The 14918-nt window shown below is 42.1% G+C and overlaps 1 long non-coding RNA gene across 1 annotated transcript; it reads right to left on the reverse strand.

Annotated features, from left to right (window-relative positions):
• Positions 1-8765: 8765 nt before the first annotated feature.
• On the reverse strand, positions 8766-14331 carry LOC307218154. The gene is made up of 2 exons (XR_013839830.1): positions 13983-14331; positions 8766-13825 (listed from the first exon to the last, which is right to left on the reverse strand). It is a non-coding gene; the product is annotated as an uncharacterized lncRNA (long non-coding RNA).
• Between the last annotated feature and the right edge of the window lie 587 nt (positions 14332-14918).

Consider the following 14918-nt stretch of genomic DNA (forward strand, 5'->3'; position numbering starts at 1 on the left):
GTGGTGATATATGCAAAAGAGAGCCTGTCACCTAAATTTTTATTTAAAGATGAACATGGAAGAATGTTGGCAATCGAAATACAACATCAAGGAGAAAAGATTCTGATATTAGGAATTTATGCACCAAATGAAGGGAAATCGGAATTTTTCAAGAAGTTGCATGAGACTATGCTGGAATATCTGGATTATGACAACATCATCATGATGGGAGACATGAACGGGGTCATATCAACCAACATGGATAAGTCACAAAGCCAGAATGTTACAAAAGATGGCAGACTACCAAAGACCTTTTTTGAACTGACAGACAATATGGACTGGATTGACATTTGGAGAACGAAGAACCCCTTGGGAAAAGAAGGAACATTCTTCTCTGAAGCTCAGCTGACTTGGACAAGAATCGACCAAATATGGATAACTAGAGGCCTGGCACCCAAGGTCAGAAAGGTGGAAATCTGCCCAAAAACCTGCTCCGACCATAACGCACTGAAAATGGACATGATACTATTACCAACTGGCTCCTTTAGATGGAAGATGAATGACAATTTGTTTAGAGATCAGGAGATTATTAAGAAGGCCCAGAAAGCATTGAAGGACTATTTCGAGATAAATATGAACACTACGGTGGAAAAAAGAATTATTTGGGATGCAAGTAAAGCTGTGATGAGGGGGTTCTTGATACAACAGAATGCTGTAAGGAAGAGGACACAAAACAATAGAAAAGATAAGATTTTGGAGAAAATAAAAGAATTAGAGAAGTTAAGATCAAATCCGAAGTCCTTGCCGATCTTGAGAGAAATCAAACTCTATCAAGCACAATATTCTAAACTGATAAATCAGGAAATAGAGTGGAAGATTAAATTAATGAAACAAAAAACTTTTGAATCGGCAAATAAATGTGGGAAACTGCTAGCTTGGCAGTTGAAGAAGAGACAAAAATTGAACACAGTTACAAATTTGGAAATTGAAGGAAGAAACATTCAGAACCCCATGGAGATCAGAAAGTGTTTCCAGAAATACTTCAAAAAATTATATACTCAAGGGCCGCAGAATGAGGTTGAGATTAAACAATTTTTGGAGAAAAATGGACTTAAAAAATTGTCACAAGAAAATAGATCTCTCCTGAACAGTAAAATAACACGTCAAGAGATTGAACAAGCCATTCAAAACATGAAACTGGGCAAATCTCCAGGGCCTGATGGGCTAACCTCCAAGTATTATAAGATATTAAAAGACCACTTGATACAACCACTGATGGAGGTTAGCAATGAAATTATGGAGGGGAGGAGGGCGCCGGAATCGTGGAAGGAAGCCTTCATCACATTGATACCAAAATCGGAAGCTGAAAAGACACAACTTAAGAACTACCGTCCCATCTCCCTTTTAAATGTGGATTACAAAATATTTGCAGATGTCCTGGCAAGTAGACTTAAAAAAGTTTTAAATGAAGTAATTCATAAAGACCAGGCAGGCTTTCTCCCAGGTAGACACATGTTTGCTAATACAAGGAACATTATTGACTTCTTGGAACTTTTGCAAACTGATATAAATACAAAAGCAGTGCTAATTTTTATAGATGCGGAGAAGGCCTTTGATAATATCTCTTGGAAATTTATGAAGGGAAATTTAAAAGAAATGGGAGTGGGTCGGGGTTTTGAGAATGGGATTGATGCAATATATTCAGAACAAAAGGCTAATTGATAGTAAACAATGTGGTTACAGAAGAGTTTAAAATTGAAAAAGGAACACGACAAGGCTGCCCGATTTCCCCCTTGTTATTTATATCAGTTCTGGAGGTGCTCTTGAATATGATTAGAGGGGACCGGTTGGTGGAAGGGATTCAGGTCGGAGCGAAACAATATAAACTTAAAGCCTTTGCAGATGACCTAGTTCTGACCCTGCAGGAGCCAGAATCTAGTACAAAAAGAGTACTACAACTGATTCAAGATTTTGGTCGGGTGGCGGGATTTAAACTAAATAAACAGAAAACTAAGGTGTTGGGGAAAAATCTGACAGATACAGAGTCGGAACAGTTTCAGAGAGAAACAGAACTAACTGTGGTTAAAAAAGTAAAGTACCTAGGGGTAAACATAACAGCAAAGAATCTGAGTCTATTTAAGGATAACTATGAAAAATGTTGGTTTGAAATTAAGAGAGACTTGGATAGTTGGACAAAATTGAAGCTTTCTTTGTTAGGCCGAATTGCTGCTGTTAAGATGAATGTATTGCCAAAGATGTTGTTTTTGTTTCAAACATTGCAGATTGTGGACAAGACGGAGTGCTTCCGGAAGTGGCAGAGAGATATATCTAAATTTGTCTGGCAGGGCAAAAAGCCCAGAATTAAGTTTAAGATACTAACTGATGCGAAAGAAAGAGGGGGCTTTGCCCTGCCGGACTTAAAGTTGTACTATGAAGCCGCAGCTTTTTGCTGGCTAAAAGACTGGCTACTTCTTGAAGACACTGACGTATTGGACCTGGAAGGTTTTAACAATGCTTTTGGTTGGCATGCATACCTATGGTACGATAAGGTTAAGATCAATAAGGTCTTCAAGAACCATATTGTCAGGAAAGCAGTTTTTAATGTCTGGACAAAATACAAAGACTTATTGGAAAACAAAACTCCGAGGTGGCTTTCACCTCTGGAAGCTAAGGCCCGAAAAAGACCCAATATGGAGGCCAAATGGCCAAAATATTGGGAAATATTAGAAAAAGAAGGAGACAATTGGAAATTGCAGGGTTTGGAGAAAATGAAGGATAAAGTGCGAGACTGGTTACATTACGCTCAGATTAAAGAAGTTTTTAAAAATGATAAAAAGGTAGGGTTCCAGGTGGAGAAATCGAAGCTGGAAACAGAACTGTTAGAACCAAAAAATAAGGTACTATCAAGAATGTATAACTTACTGTTGAAATGGAATACATAAGACGAAATGGTTAAATCGGTTATGATAAAGTGGGCTCAGGATATTGGGCATAATATCTTGTTTGAGGACTGGGAAAGGTTGTGGACCACAGGGCTGAACTTCACTGCATGTAATGCTTTGAAGGAAAATGTAATGAAAATGATATATAGATGGTACATGACCCCAGTTAAACTTGCCAAAATATACCATTTGTCTGATAATAAATGTTGGAAGTGTAAAGAACATGAAGGAACATTCTTTCACCTCTGGTGGACTTGCCCAAGAGTGAAGGCCTTCTGGGAAATGATATATAATGAGTTGAAAAAGGTATTTAAGTATACCTTCACTAAGAAACCAGAGGCCTTCCTTCTGGGCATTGTCGGCCAGAAGGTGTTAAAGAAGGACCGAACATTTTTTATGTATGCAACAACGGCAGCAAGGATACTTATCACTAAGAGCTGGAAAACTCAAGATCTACCCACACTGGAAGAGTGGCAGATGCAGCTGATGGACTATATGCAACTGGCCGAGATGACTGGTAGAATCCGAGACCTGGGAGAAGAGAGGGTTGAAGAAGACTGGAAGAAATTCAAGATTTATTTACAAAAGTATTGTAATTTGGTTGAAGGCTAAGAAGGATGCTAGATCATAAATAACTGCCTACCATTGAATTAGATTTGAATTTGACGATAAGTGAGATTGAGGAAAATATAAAACTTTTGGAGAATTATTAGATTAAATTAATTGAACGAGATTTAAGAATGTAAACAAGATGATAAATTGCTGGAAAAAGTTCACAATGATGTAAGTGGGAGTGGGAGACGTGAGGGAGTCCAAAGAAGTTTTGAAAAATGTGTTATGATACATGTTACATTGTTTATTATTTTTGCATTTTGTATTTAAATTTTTTAATAAATATTTATATAAAAAAATAAATAAATTGTAAATAACATGATGAATGAGATTTGTATCGTTAATTGTTATAAAATTCAATAAATATACAAAAACAAAAAAGAGACAGATGGATGCCAACAATACACACACCCCACATACCGGTATATATATATATATATATATATATATATATATATATATATATATATATATGCTGGAGATTGAACCCAAGACCTGCTGCATGAAAAGCACTTGCTCTGCCACTGAGCATCAATCTTTCCCACCTTGAAATGTGGGAGGCAGGGATGCTCTTCAAGCAGCTGTAGAAATGTGTGTCCATGTTGTGGCCATTTTAAAACACTTTTCTGATTCCGGTAATCTGATTTGCCTTCTAAAACCAGGTAAAGTGATGGGCCTAAGGCTGCAAACATACTGGGAGTTAGTTTCATTGGGTTGGATCCAGACTATGCTATTTTGTTCCCATTGAAATCAGTGGGACTTTAAAGTTAGCTGTGGCCAACTTTTCACCTTGTCTCCCCCCCCAAAGGGACCTTGCTTAGTCTGGATCCAATCCATCAATCTCCATTGATGAATTGACATGCTTAGGGTTGCATTGCATGTAGTCTGGGTCCCCCTTGTGTGGGGTTCACACAGTACTGAGCCATCTCAGCCACTTGCATCCATTAATACTTGTTGGTTTGATGTCAAAAATACTAGTGCGCTTCATGCAGCAAATTCAATGAGAGTGCTGTAAACATGCAACACTGCGGTGCTTTTGACAAAACTGCACACTTTGTTTTAATTAGTTTTGGTGGCAACTCCAACCATTGCATAATAACATGCAGTGCTCGTATTTCACCTATTGCTTTTGCATGGTTCTCTCCCGGGCTTCAAGTCTTCTTCTGAGCTGAGCTGTGTCTCCCAACAGATGGGCCCAGTTTGTGATTGGCTTGTGGCTTGTGCAGTGTCTCAGAGGAGAAACATATTGCCAAGTACAGCTGTTGCTAGTTCCTATTTCAGTATTTGGATAGCAGGCATAATGACACCAAGAGATGATAGAGTGAGTGCAAGCCCAATAAACTGGTTTCTTCTCTGTTGATGGCACACAGCATCTATAAAATTGTATTGGTGTTCATCAGCAGGGATGTCAGGAAGTAAGTGGTAGCGAACTTGTCCCAAATATATATAGGGGTTCTTTTTATTAGATTGTGAGCCTGTGGGCAAGGTTTCTTTTTTCTTAACTTCGGAACAGTGCTTAGATTTTTTAAGGGGCTATCAGTCAAAACACATTCTTACTGCTGTGCTACAAGCCAGAGAGCTGTTAAACATTTTGAGTTAACTGGTAGCTTCTCTGCCTTTCTCTGTATTCCCCTCAATTCCTTTGGCAATCCTTCTTTCCTATCTGCAGGGTGAGTCTTCAACAGGCAGGCCTAGGAGAAGGAGGGGCCCAGAGACATTTGGGGGAAAGGGAGAGAACCAAAGAGGCTGGAAGTGACTAAAAAATGTTAAAGGGATGTGCAGGTTTTCTGGATTACACATGCCAATGGGCAAAAGGAAGGGGGACAGGAATAGAAGCATAGCAAGTTGTAAACAGTACAATGTTCCTGCTCGATACGATACAATAATCTTTATTGTTATTGTCCCATATAGAACAATGGAATTGGGGGAAAAAATCTACATAAGACATTCAAAACCAACAAGCCTGCTATCCCAGCTATCCCAACCTGGTTAGCCCCCTAAAAACTCTGATACCCCATTTTTAAAATACAATATACTCCCATAGAGACTCCTTACACTGCGTTTAAAACCAAAATTGCATTTGGATAGAAACTGTTTCTCAGGTGGCTAGTCCTAGTCTTTATAACCCTGTACCTTCTTCCAGAAGGCAGAAGCTGAAAGAGATCATTATCCTGCGCTATCCCTGCAGCTTTCTTATAGCACCTGGAAGCATAGATTTGATCCAAGGTGGGAAGAGTGCACCCAGTTATTCTCTCCACAGTCTTTACAACCCTGGACAGCATTGCTTTTCCCCTGACCGTGCAGCTCCTAAACCACACACACAGACCATAAGTTAATACACTCTCAACAGTACAATGGTAAAATGCCATCAACAGGTCCTTTGAGAGATTATTTTTCTGTGTATGACACTGCTATTCTGTTCTGCCTATGAAGCTAATTATGATGTAACTACTTTCATGGGGTAACCATGGGTTAGCGGGGACCGGGGACGGGGGGGGGGGCGGATTTTCACAAATATTCAATATCCACAAAGATTATTGAGAGGCATTGAAATTACTCAGTTATCTGAGGTTCACCTGCCCCCAGCGGAAGCCTGCCCTCCCGACAGAAGCAGAACTTTGGCTGCCCCCCCCCAAACAAAATCCTGGATACGCCCAGGGGGGTAAGCATACAAGTCCTGTTGCACTCACAAACAGCATAAGCTTCGGTGGACTACAGGCCACTTCATCATATGCATGAAGCGTCCTCCTAAATTGCAAGTATACCTGGTGGATTTGGTTTTTTTAGGGCGGGGAATGTGAACAGTGGGATTAGAGGGAAGTGAATTGCAGAAAAATGCAGAGAATGATAACAACATAATTAACTGGTAATTCACAAAGCAGGTGTTGATAACAAAGGCATCCTGGTCTTGGTAAGCCAGTTAACATGATTAATGTGCTAAAATTCCCTGTTTCTTGCTTCAGACCACAAGTGATAGCTTCCCATTGAAACTCCTTTGCCTTAGGAAGGTCACTCTAATGTCACAGAGTGCCCTGGGAGGTTGAAATATTCTCCCTCTAGCTTTCGAAAATTGCTTCTTCAGTTTTTATATATATATATAATTGTATATATATATATATATAAAAGGGACGCAGGTGGCGCTGTGGGTTAAAAAAGCCTCAGTGCCTAGGACTTGCCGATCGAAAGGTCGGCGGTTCGAATCCCTGCGGCGGGGTGCGCTCCCGCTGCTCGGTCCCAGCGCCTGCCAACCTAGCAGTTTGAAAGCACCTCCGGGTGCAAGTAGATAAATAGGGACCGCTTATCAGCGGGAAGGTAAACGGCGTTTCCGTGTGCGGCTCTGGCTCGCCAGAGCAGCGATGTCACGCTGGCCACGTGACCCGGAAGTGTCTCCGGACAGCGCTGGCCCCTGGCCTCTTGAGTGAGATGGGCGCACAACCCCAGAGTCTGTCAAGACTGGCCCGTATGGGCAGGGGTACCTTTACCTTTACCTTATAATTGTCATTCTTTTGTGTAGAGCAAGTGTGTGGAACTTGAGTTGCCCAGTGGGTAAATTTTGACAGGTCCGGCACTTGACATCACAATGACATAAAGTGACCTGGAACTTTGAGCAACTGAGCCTTTCATAATGCTTTGAAGGTGCCAATTGGGGGACTCCAAAGCATTTTTGCCCCTTGCAAAGAGCCCTGCATGGTGCACCCTGTTGACCCAAGCCAACCAACCTTTTTGCCTGCCACTTGACACCAGGTGAATGGCAGGTGGGCATGGCTTGTGCCAAAATGGCCAGCTAGACCTAATTATACCTGTGGGCTGGAGGTTCCCCACCCCTGGTACAGAGACTGGCCTGTTTTTGCTACATGGGCTGCAGAAAGGCACTGCTGGCAGATATCAAATTGGAAGTCAAGCAGGTGAATGAGCTCAATGTTGTAGATGGCATTAGTTCTTGTAATAATGTTGCCAGAGCATATACCGGGACAGTGTTGGCATCTGGGCATGCCATAGGGGCTGGTCCCTGTGTCTGCATCGTTGTTATGTGTGGTCTGTTGTTGCTGCTGAGTAGAGAGAGAGTAAGCAAGTACAGTGGTACCTTGGGTTACAGCCACTGTAGGTTACATATCCTTCAGGTTACAGACTCTGCTAACCCAGAAATAGTACCTCGGGTTAAGAACTTTGCTTCAGGATGAGAACAGAAATCGCACAGCAGCGGCGCGGCAGCAGCAGGAGGCCCCATTAGCTAAAGTGGTGCTTCAGGTTAAGAACAGTTCCAGGTTAAGAATGGACCTCTGGAACAAATTAAGTATGTAACCAGAGGTACCACTGTATAGCCCTTCCACCCAAGGCCTGTGCAAAGTGTCATTGGTCAAGAGAAGTTGCAGATCACTAATATGCTGAAGTGGTTTTAATTGCAAACCATGACATATGGTATTCTGTTGCTTTCTTCTCTAAGTCTGTCTGCCCCATAGATGATGGTTCCTGAGTACAAATCCTGCTTTGCTGTTCTGTTGTTTCCCCCCATTTACTGGGCAAGTGTTGTACTTTGAGGAATTCTTACACTGTGAATCACTGGCTGGTGAATCTGAACAAATGTGGTTGCATTGTATGGCTTGGCTGGAGACAGTGGGTTTTGTGGTGGGAGCTAGAAGCATGTAAGGATGCGTAGCATAGCTTCCTCTATAAGGTAGTGGTTTTCATGCTCATTATGTGAATCTCTTATATGGGCTGTTCTAGGCGTAGGTCAATATTGCAGTAAAGCTTATTGAAATCCTTGTGCAACTGCTCAAATGCCTCCCTTCCATGAGTCCAGATGATACAGATGTCATCAATGTGTATCAGGCACGTCTCTTTGTACTTTTCTGTAAGCAACTTCAAGACGGCTTTGTCCTGAAATGTGGCATATAATTACCATAAAGCAATACATTAAACTGTCAATTTAATTTAAGCTACGAACATGAGTTTAACCAAACTGCAGGAGACAGTGGAAGACAGGAGTGCTTGCCGTGCTCTGGTCCATGGGGTCACAAAGAGTTGGACACGACTAAACAACAACAAATTTAAGCTGTGCAACTGTTCTTTTATCATAAAATGCACCTTCCTTTTAAAAATGATTCTATCCACACCATGTGGGAGGGATTTGGAATAGCCAGCCTTTGCAGTTAAAAGCAAAAAAAACACACACACGGAGATTGGCATTTCATATTTCTATTTTCCAAAATAAAATCTCTGATCAGAACAACCTGGTACTCAGCAAAGTTTATTTCCAGCGTTGGTAGCATTTATGATATATTTGCCGTACCAGCCTCTGTGAGAAAATGATCAACATTCACAATAATCCATGTCACGTCTGCAATACAAAACACCCACACCCACCCATTCTTTATAAAACACTCAGACACTGCGCTGATAAATGAATACAGTTTTTATATTGGTAACTTTTCCATTTATTCCAAAACTCTCCATTAAAAACATCATTGCTTGACTTGGAATAAATCTTATACAATCATCTCCCCTTTAAACATGTCTTTTGTTTGTACAATAACAATACACTTAAATATATTATCTGTATTTTCAGTATGAATCGCACAAGAGAATGTTCACAGTAGGATATATTGTGCCGTCTTGAATACACATGTTTCTTCCTCTACTTGATGTGGAGGGTGAGGCAGAAACCAAAGGGGGCGTTTCTGACCTCAGGGCTACATTTGGGCCTCTTTGCTGCAGGGCACCAGTAAGCAAGAGACAAGAAAGGGAGCATCTGGGCACATTCCACATATTACTCTACAACACAGGAACTAAGGTAGATACAGGCACAGCCAGAGTAGTATGGATCAGGCATCAGCCTGTGGCTATTGGTTTCCAAAGCCTCATCTGTTTCACATCCTGGCCTCATCAGGAAAAGTACGGTGCACATGAAGTACGGTGCACTGATTTTGTACTTAAATCCAGTATGTAGTGTAAATGGGCCACGTGGATTCATACCCATAACCAGACAAGGGAAGGAAAAGGACCAAAAGTGAACCCATCCCAGGTCTCAGCAATTATGAAAGCAGGACCACAGGCTGGGGCTCAGAAAGAGACCGTTAGGCAGGCGCCAGTGAGCCTGAGTTGGACAGTGAAAGCGTTTTCAAAGGGGACCTTCAAAACATGACATTGCAGGGCCCTGTGCTCCTAACCTGCCATCAGCTGATCTTAGCACCTGCTGGAAACACATGATATTTGCCTGCTTGCCTGTACTGCCTTCACATCTGTGTTAAATTAAATAAGTAAACAATTTTTTAAAATAAAAAAGCACACCTCAAGGTCATGTTCTAACTCAGTCTTGTTTTGCTTTTAAAGTGAAAGCAATGCATGAGAGGGAGAGAGAAAGAGGGAGGGAGAGAGGGATGAAATGAAGTGATGGGGTGGAGAAAATATGCATGTTTCCCAGTATATGCTGGAGGAAAGGGAGAGAGTCAGCATAGCATAACGGTTAAATAGTTGGACAGACTCAAGAGAACGGAGTTCAAATCCCCTCTCAGTCACAGCCATGAAGCTCACTGGGTGACCTTGGGCCAGTCAATTACTCTCAGCCTAACCTACCTTGCAAGGGTGTTGTGGGGATAAAAGGGGAAAGGAGAAGTATGCACCTCCACCTTGAGCTCTTCAGAGAAAAGGTGAAATATAAATGTAATAAACAAAACAAACACATTCATCCTCAGAACAACCCCATGAGAAGCAGAATAGTTGACAGATTAGAGATTTGAACCCTGGTCTCCCAGGTCATAGTTCAACACTCTAAGCATCACAGAGCACTAGCTCTCTGCAGAGAGGGAGCTATGCATGCAACTTTGAGTTCCCTGGAGGATTTAAATGTAATAATAACATAATCAAAAATTTCTATTATCCATTAATAATGTATTTTCCCCACTTCAAGTTTTTGCCAAGATCTGAGAAGGCAAGGTAGTTGGTCACATAATCCCATGCATGTCAACTCAGAAGTACCGGTAAGCCCCTTTGAGTTCAACAGGTCTTACTCCCAGGTATGAGTACAAGATTTCAGGCTGAAGGTGGAGAAGGCAAAGCTCTGTGTTGGAAAATGGGTCCCATCTAGCTCCCTCAGATTACAGGTTTTTTGTTGAATCAATATAGTTATTAGGAACTGAATTCTTCAGGATGAAGAAAGGAAAGGGAAAATTGGCATGAGTACAAGAAATATATATACACACACACACACACACAGTGGTACCTCTGGATGCGAACGGGATTCGTTCCAGAGCCCCGTTCACATCCTGAAGCAAATGCAACCCGTGTCCGCAGGTCACGATTCGCTGGTTCCATGCATGACGTCATTTTAAGCGCCTGCGCATGTGTGAACGGCGAAACCCGGAAGTAATGCGCTCCATTACTTCCGGGTCACCGTGGAGCGCAACCCAAAAATATTCATCCCGAAGCTACTTCAGCCCAAGGTATGACTGTATATATATAGGGAGAGAGAGAGGGAGAGAGAAAATATGTATAGGACTGCAGCTCAGGGCTGGGGCTGCTTTGACCCTCCAGACATTGCTTGTCTACAAGTGCCATCACCCCTGACCATTGGCCATGCTGCCTGGGGCTGGTGGAAGTTGGAGATCAACAACACCTGCAGAACCACAAGTTGCCCAAGTAGCTGGATTCCTTTGCAGTGGACACAGGTAGTGTATACAGAGGAGTCGAATGTCTCAAAATAATTATGGCAACCATTTACCACTGCGCTCTAATAACAGTCTGGTCATCTCCAGTGAAGAGAATATAGTGCATATAAACAATCAGAGGGACTAGGTGACTTTACAAAAGGGAACATGCCAGTGTTGTTACTGCCTCTGCTAGAATGATACCTACGCAGACTTACTGACTTGCAAGCGCTTACTCAGACACAAGGGAAAAAGGAAAAGTCATACAGGCAGTGTGTGCGTCTGCACACAAACAAACACAGCCACCGACTGGAACAGAGTCTGCCAAGCCACATGAGTGGGCAAGCAAAGCAGGATTATAAATCAAGGCTCACACAGCCTAGAGCCAAATATTTGCACACAATTATCACTTAGTTGAATAGGAGTAAAGAGCCATTGAACTGCACTGGAACAAAAGGGGTTATCTCTTACTCACAACGATAGCCAGACATGACCTAATAAATAACAGGGTCCTGACAATGAGAAATCCTTCAGGAAGGAGCTGTGGGGGAAACCTGGCTAAATTATTCAATAGTGGGCAGAGGAACAAGTTACAGGAACAGGCTTTCAGCTTCAGAGAAGGTTCCTAATTCCGCTCTCCCCAATAGCCATAGGAAACCACTTTTCAGCTCTGGTCTTTTGCTCAGACATTTCCTTGCATTTCAGACCCTGGATCTGCTCTGTACTAACAAAGCCAAGAGGTGAAGGATTTATGTTAATGGGAATGGCAAGATTTAGATTGTACTGGTTCTCTATTACAGCATGCTATAGCTCACTATGTACTAGGTGGAGGTACAGAATGGTCACATTCCATGCTACACAATGTCGGCACATTCTCCTGCTTCCCTTTACAGGTCTTGCATCAAACAGAACCTGCTGATATATTAAATCACTTGTTAGCCACCATTGTCCAGGTCTCCTGAGGCCAACGCTGGTGTTGGGCAGAGTGAGGCAGCTGCCTCAGGTAGCAGATTTGGGACGTCATGAAAGAGCAGAAAATTGTTAGGTTTTTACATTTACTTTTTGTTGTATTTTTACAGCCAGGGAGGTCGAACACCTTTTCTGCTGCTCTCCCACAAGTAGCAAAATTTATTGGACCAGCTGCCCCAAATCCACGGTCACTCAAAGTTTTGGCCATGCAAGGATTGCAGAGAGTGAGGCTGAAGCAAAATTTGAATAGAAAAGTTGGGCATGTGAATGTGCAAAACAGCTATAACAATAATAATAATTTATTATTTATACCCTGCTCATCTGGTTGGGTTTCACCAGCCACTCTGGGTGGCTTCCAAGAAAAGATTAAAAATACATTAAAACACCAGTAATTAACAACTTCCATAAACAGGGCTGCCTTCAGATATCTTCTAAACGTCAAATAGTTGTTTATTTCTTTGACATCTGATGGGAGGGCGTTCCACAAGGTGAGTGCCACTACCGAGAAGGCCCTCTGCCTGGTTCCCTGTAACTTCACTTCTCACAGTGAGGGAACCGCCAGAAGGCCCTTGGCACTGGACCTCAGTGTCCGGGTTGAATGATGCGGATGGAGATACTCCTTCAGATACACTGGGCCGAGGCCGTTTAGGGCTTTAAAGGTCAGCACCAACATCTAGGATGCTTAAAGATAGATATCTTTTATTTATTGTTGATTGAAGAAGAACATTCTGAATAAGATTTAATGTCTGTAGCTATGAATCACCATGTGGTTTAAACGGTTTCTTTGTTAGTTGTGAATATTGAACTTTTAAAGCATGTGATTTTAACTTCTACATGTTTTACAGTGCATTGTTTTGTTTCTTTTCTCTTTTTTTTTGGTCAGTAGAAACAAGAGAGTTGTGTATTACTCCCTCTGCTGAATCGTGACACACGTTTGCACCCTTGCAGAAAAACTACATACAGTACCCCCAAGTTTTATGTAGGATTGCCAGCGTCCCCTCCCCCTGCAGCAAAACTCCTAGATCTTTAACAGCAGACTGGCAAGAGGAAGTTCAGCAGGAGTTTTTTTGCGTAATTGCATATAAATGCCAGGATAACCTTTCCCTGCTGTTCAAGGACTTTGCAGACACAGTTATAGTATCCCTTAGGTCAGGTTTTGTAGGAGGAGGTTACATGCATCAGCTGCAAAGACATTGCATTAAGTTCTAGGCACAAGTTCTGCTGAGGTTCTGTGGGCATTTAAATTGAGGACACTGGGATTCTTTTCACAGGAAAATCCCACTGAAGTGAATAAGAATTATGGAACAGCACTAGTAAGCTGCTGGTGTACATGTGCAATGAAATCGCTGGGTCAAGATGAGAGTCGCTTTCATAGTCTCAATTAAGCAAGCTCTGGGATTTTGTTCAAAGCCATTGGAAGATGTGTAGATGAAGACACTCAAAGAAGTCAAGAGGGATGTACTGATTTCATCCGGGTGGCACTGACTGCTACTCCTTACAAGAAAGGAGATTCCGACTAAACATTAGGAAGAACTTTCTAACAGCAAGAGCTGTTTGACAGTGGAACAGACTCCCTAGGAAGGTTGTGGACTCTTCTTCATTGGAGGTTTATAAGTAGAGGTTGGATGGCCGTCTGTCATGGATGATTTAGTTGAGATTAGTTGAACTAGATCAGGCTTCCTCAACCTTGGCCCTCCAGGTGTTTTGAGACTACAATTCCCATCATCCCTGACCACTGGTCCTGCTAGTTGGGATCATGGGAGTTGCAGGCCAAAAACATCTGGAGGGCCGAGGTTGAGGAAGCCTGAACTAGACGATCCTCAGGGTCCCTTCCAACTCTACAATCCTATGATTCTATGGTTGGGGAATACTGTACTAATTTGACTTTGGCCCCAATATGCACTGCACTATATTAATTTTGTTATCCCCCATCAGCCCCAAAAGGATAGATGTATGCTACACTGCTCTTATCTCTCTCTAGGAAAGCATTGTATTAAAGCCGATGCTTTTTCACAGGCATGTATATTTGTTTAGGTCTGGAAACCTTTGTTAGAGCTTCTGATAGTATGGTTATGTTGATGCCTCCCCTCCTCCAGCATGACATCAGCAGGCTTTGAATTTATAGAGTTTATTTTGCTTCAGGTGCTCAGAACTCCATGTTGGGCCACCACCTGAGGGGAGGCAGAAAATCCTGCCAGATTCCTGAATGGGACTTTCAAACACCAAGGGAGAATAACAATAAAAGTGCTGAAGCTAGAATCTGCAAAAATTTGGACTCAAGATGGTTAACATGCTACGCATGTTTACTCAGAAGTAAGCCCCACTATGCCAAAATATATGTTCGTATGCTGCAATCCTAAATACAAACCCAATAGGGATGAAGCAAAACTGAACTCATTGGGACTTCATTGTGAGGTTGCTTAGGATTGCCCTGCAAGTGAATCAAGCGTTATTACGTAAGGGCAAGATAAAAACCAAAGGCAGCTTTCTGGTGTACAAATCTATCTATAAGTTTTATGGAAAGGGGCATATGCCCCCAACCCATTATTTTAAAGCAGAAATATGGATTATCATCCTATTACCTTGGAAGAGATTTATTACAGCAAGCTACCAAGGTACTTGGGCACAAGCCTAATTCTTAACGTATTGATCTCCATAAGGCAACCTAGGTGCTGAGCATTAGCATACGATTAAATGCTTTGCTTAGTCGGTGTCTTGTGGGAGCAATTTCATCTAAGGATCAAACAGGCAGCTGAGCTGTTAACTCATAAAT

This window comes from Podarcis cretensis (genome assembly GCF_951804945.1).
Source record: "Podarcis cretensis genome assembly, chromosome: 6".
NCBI classification, from domain to species: Eukaryota; Metazoa; Chordata; class Lepidosauria; order Squamata; family Lacertidae; genus Podarcis; species Podarcis cretensis.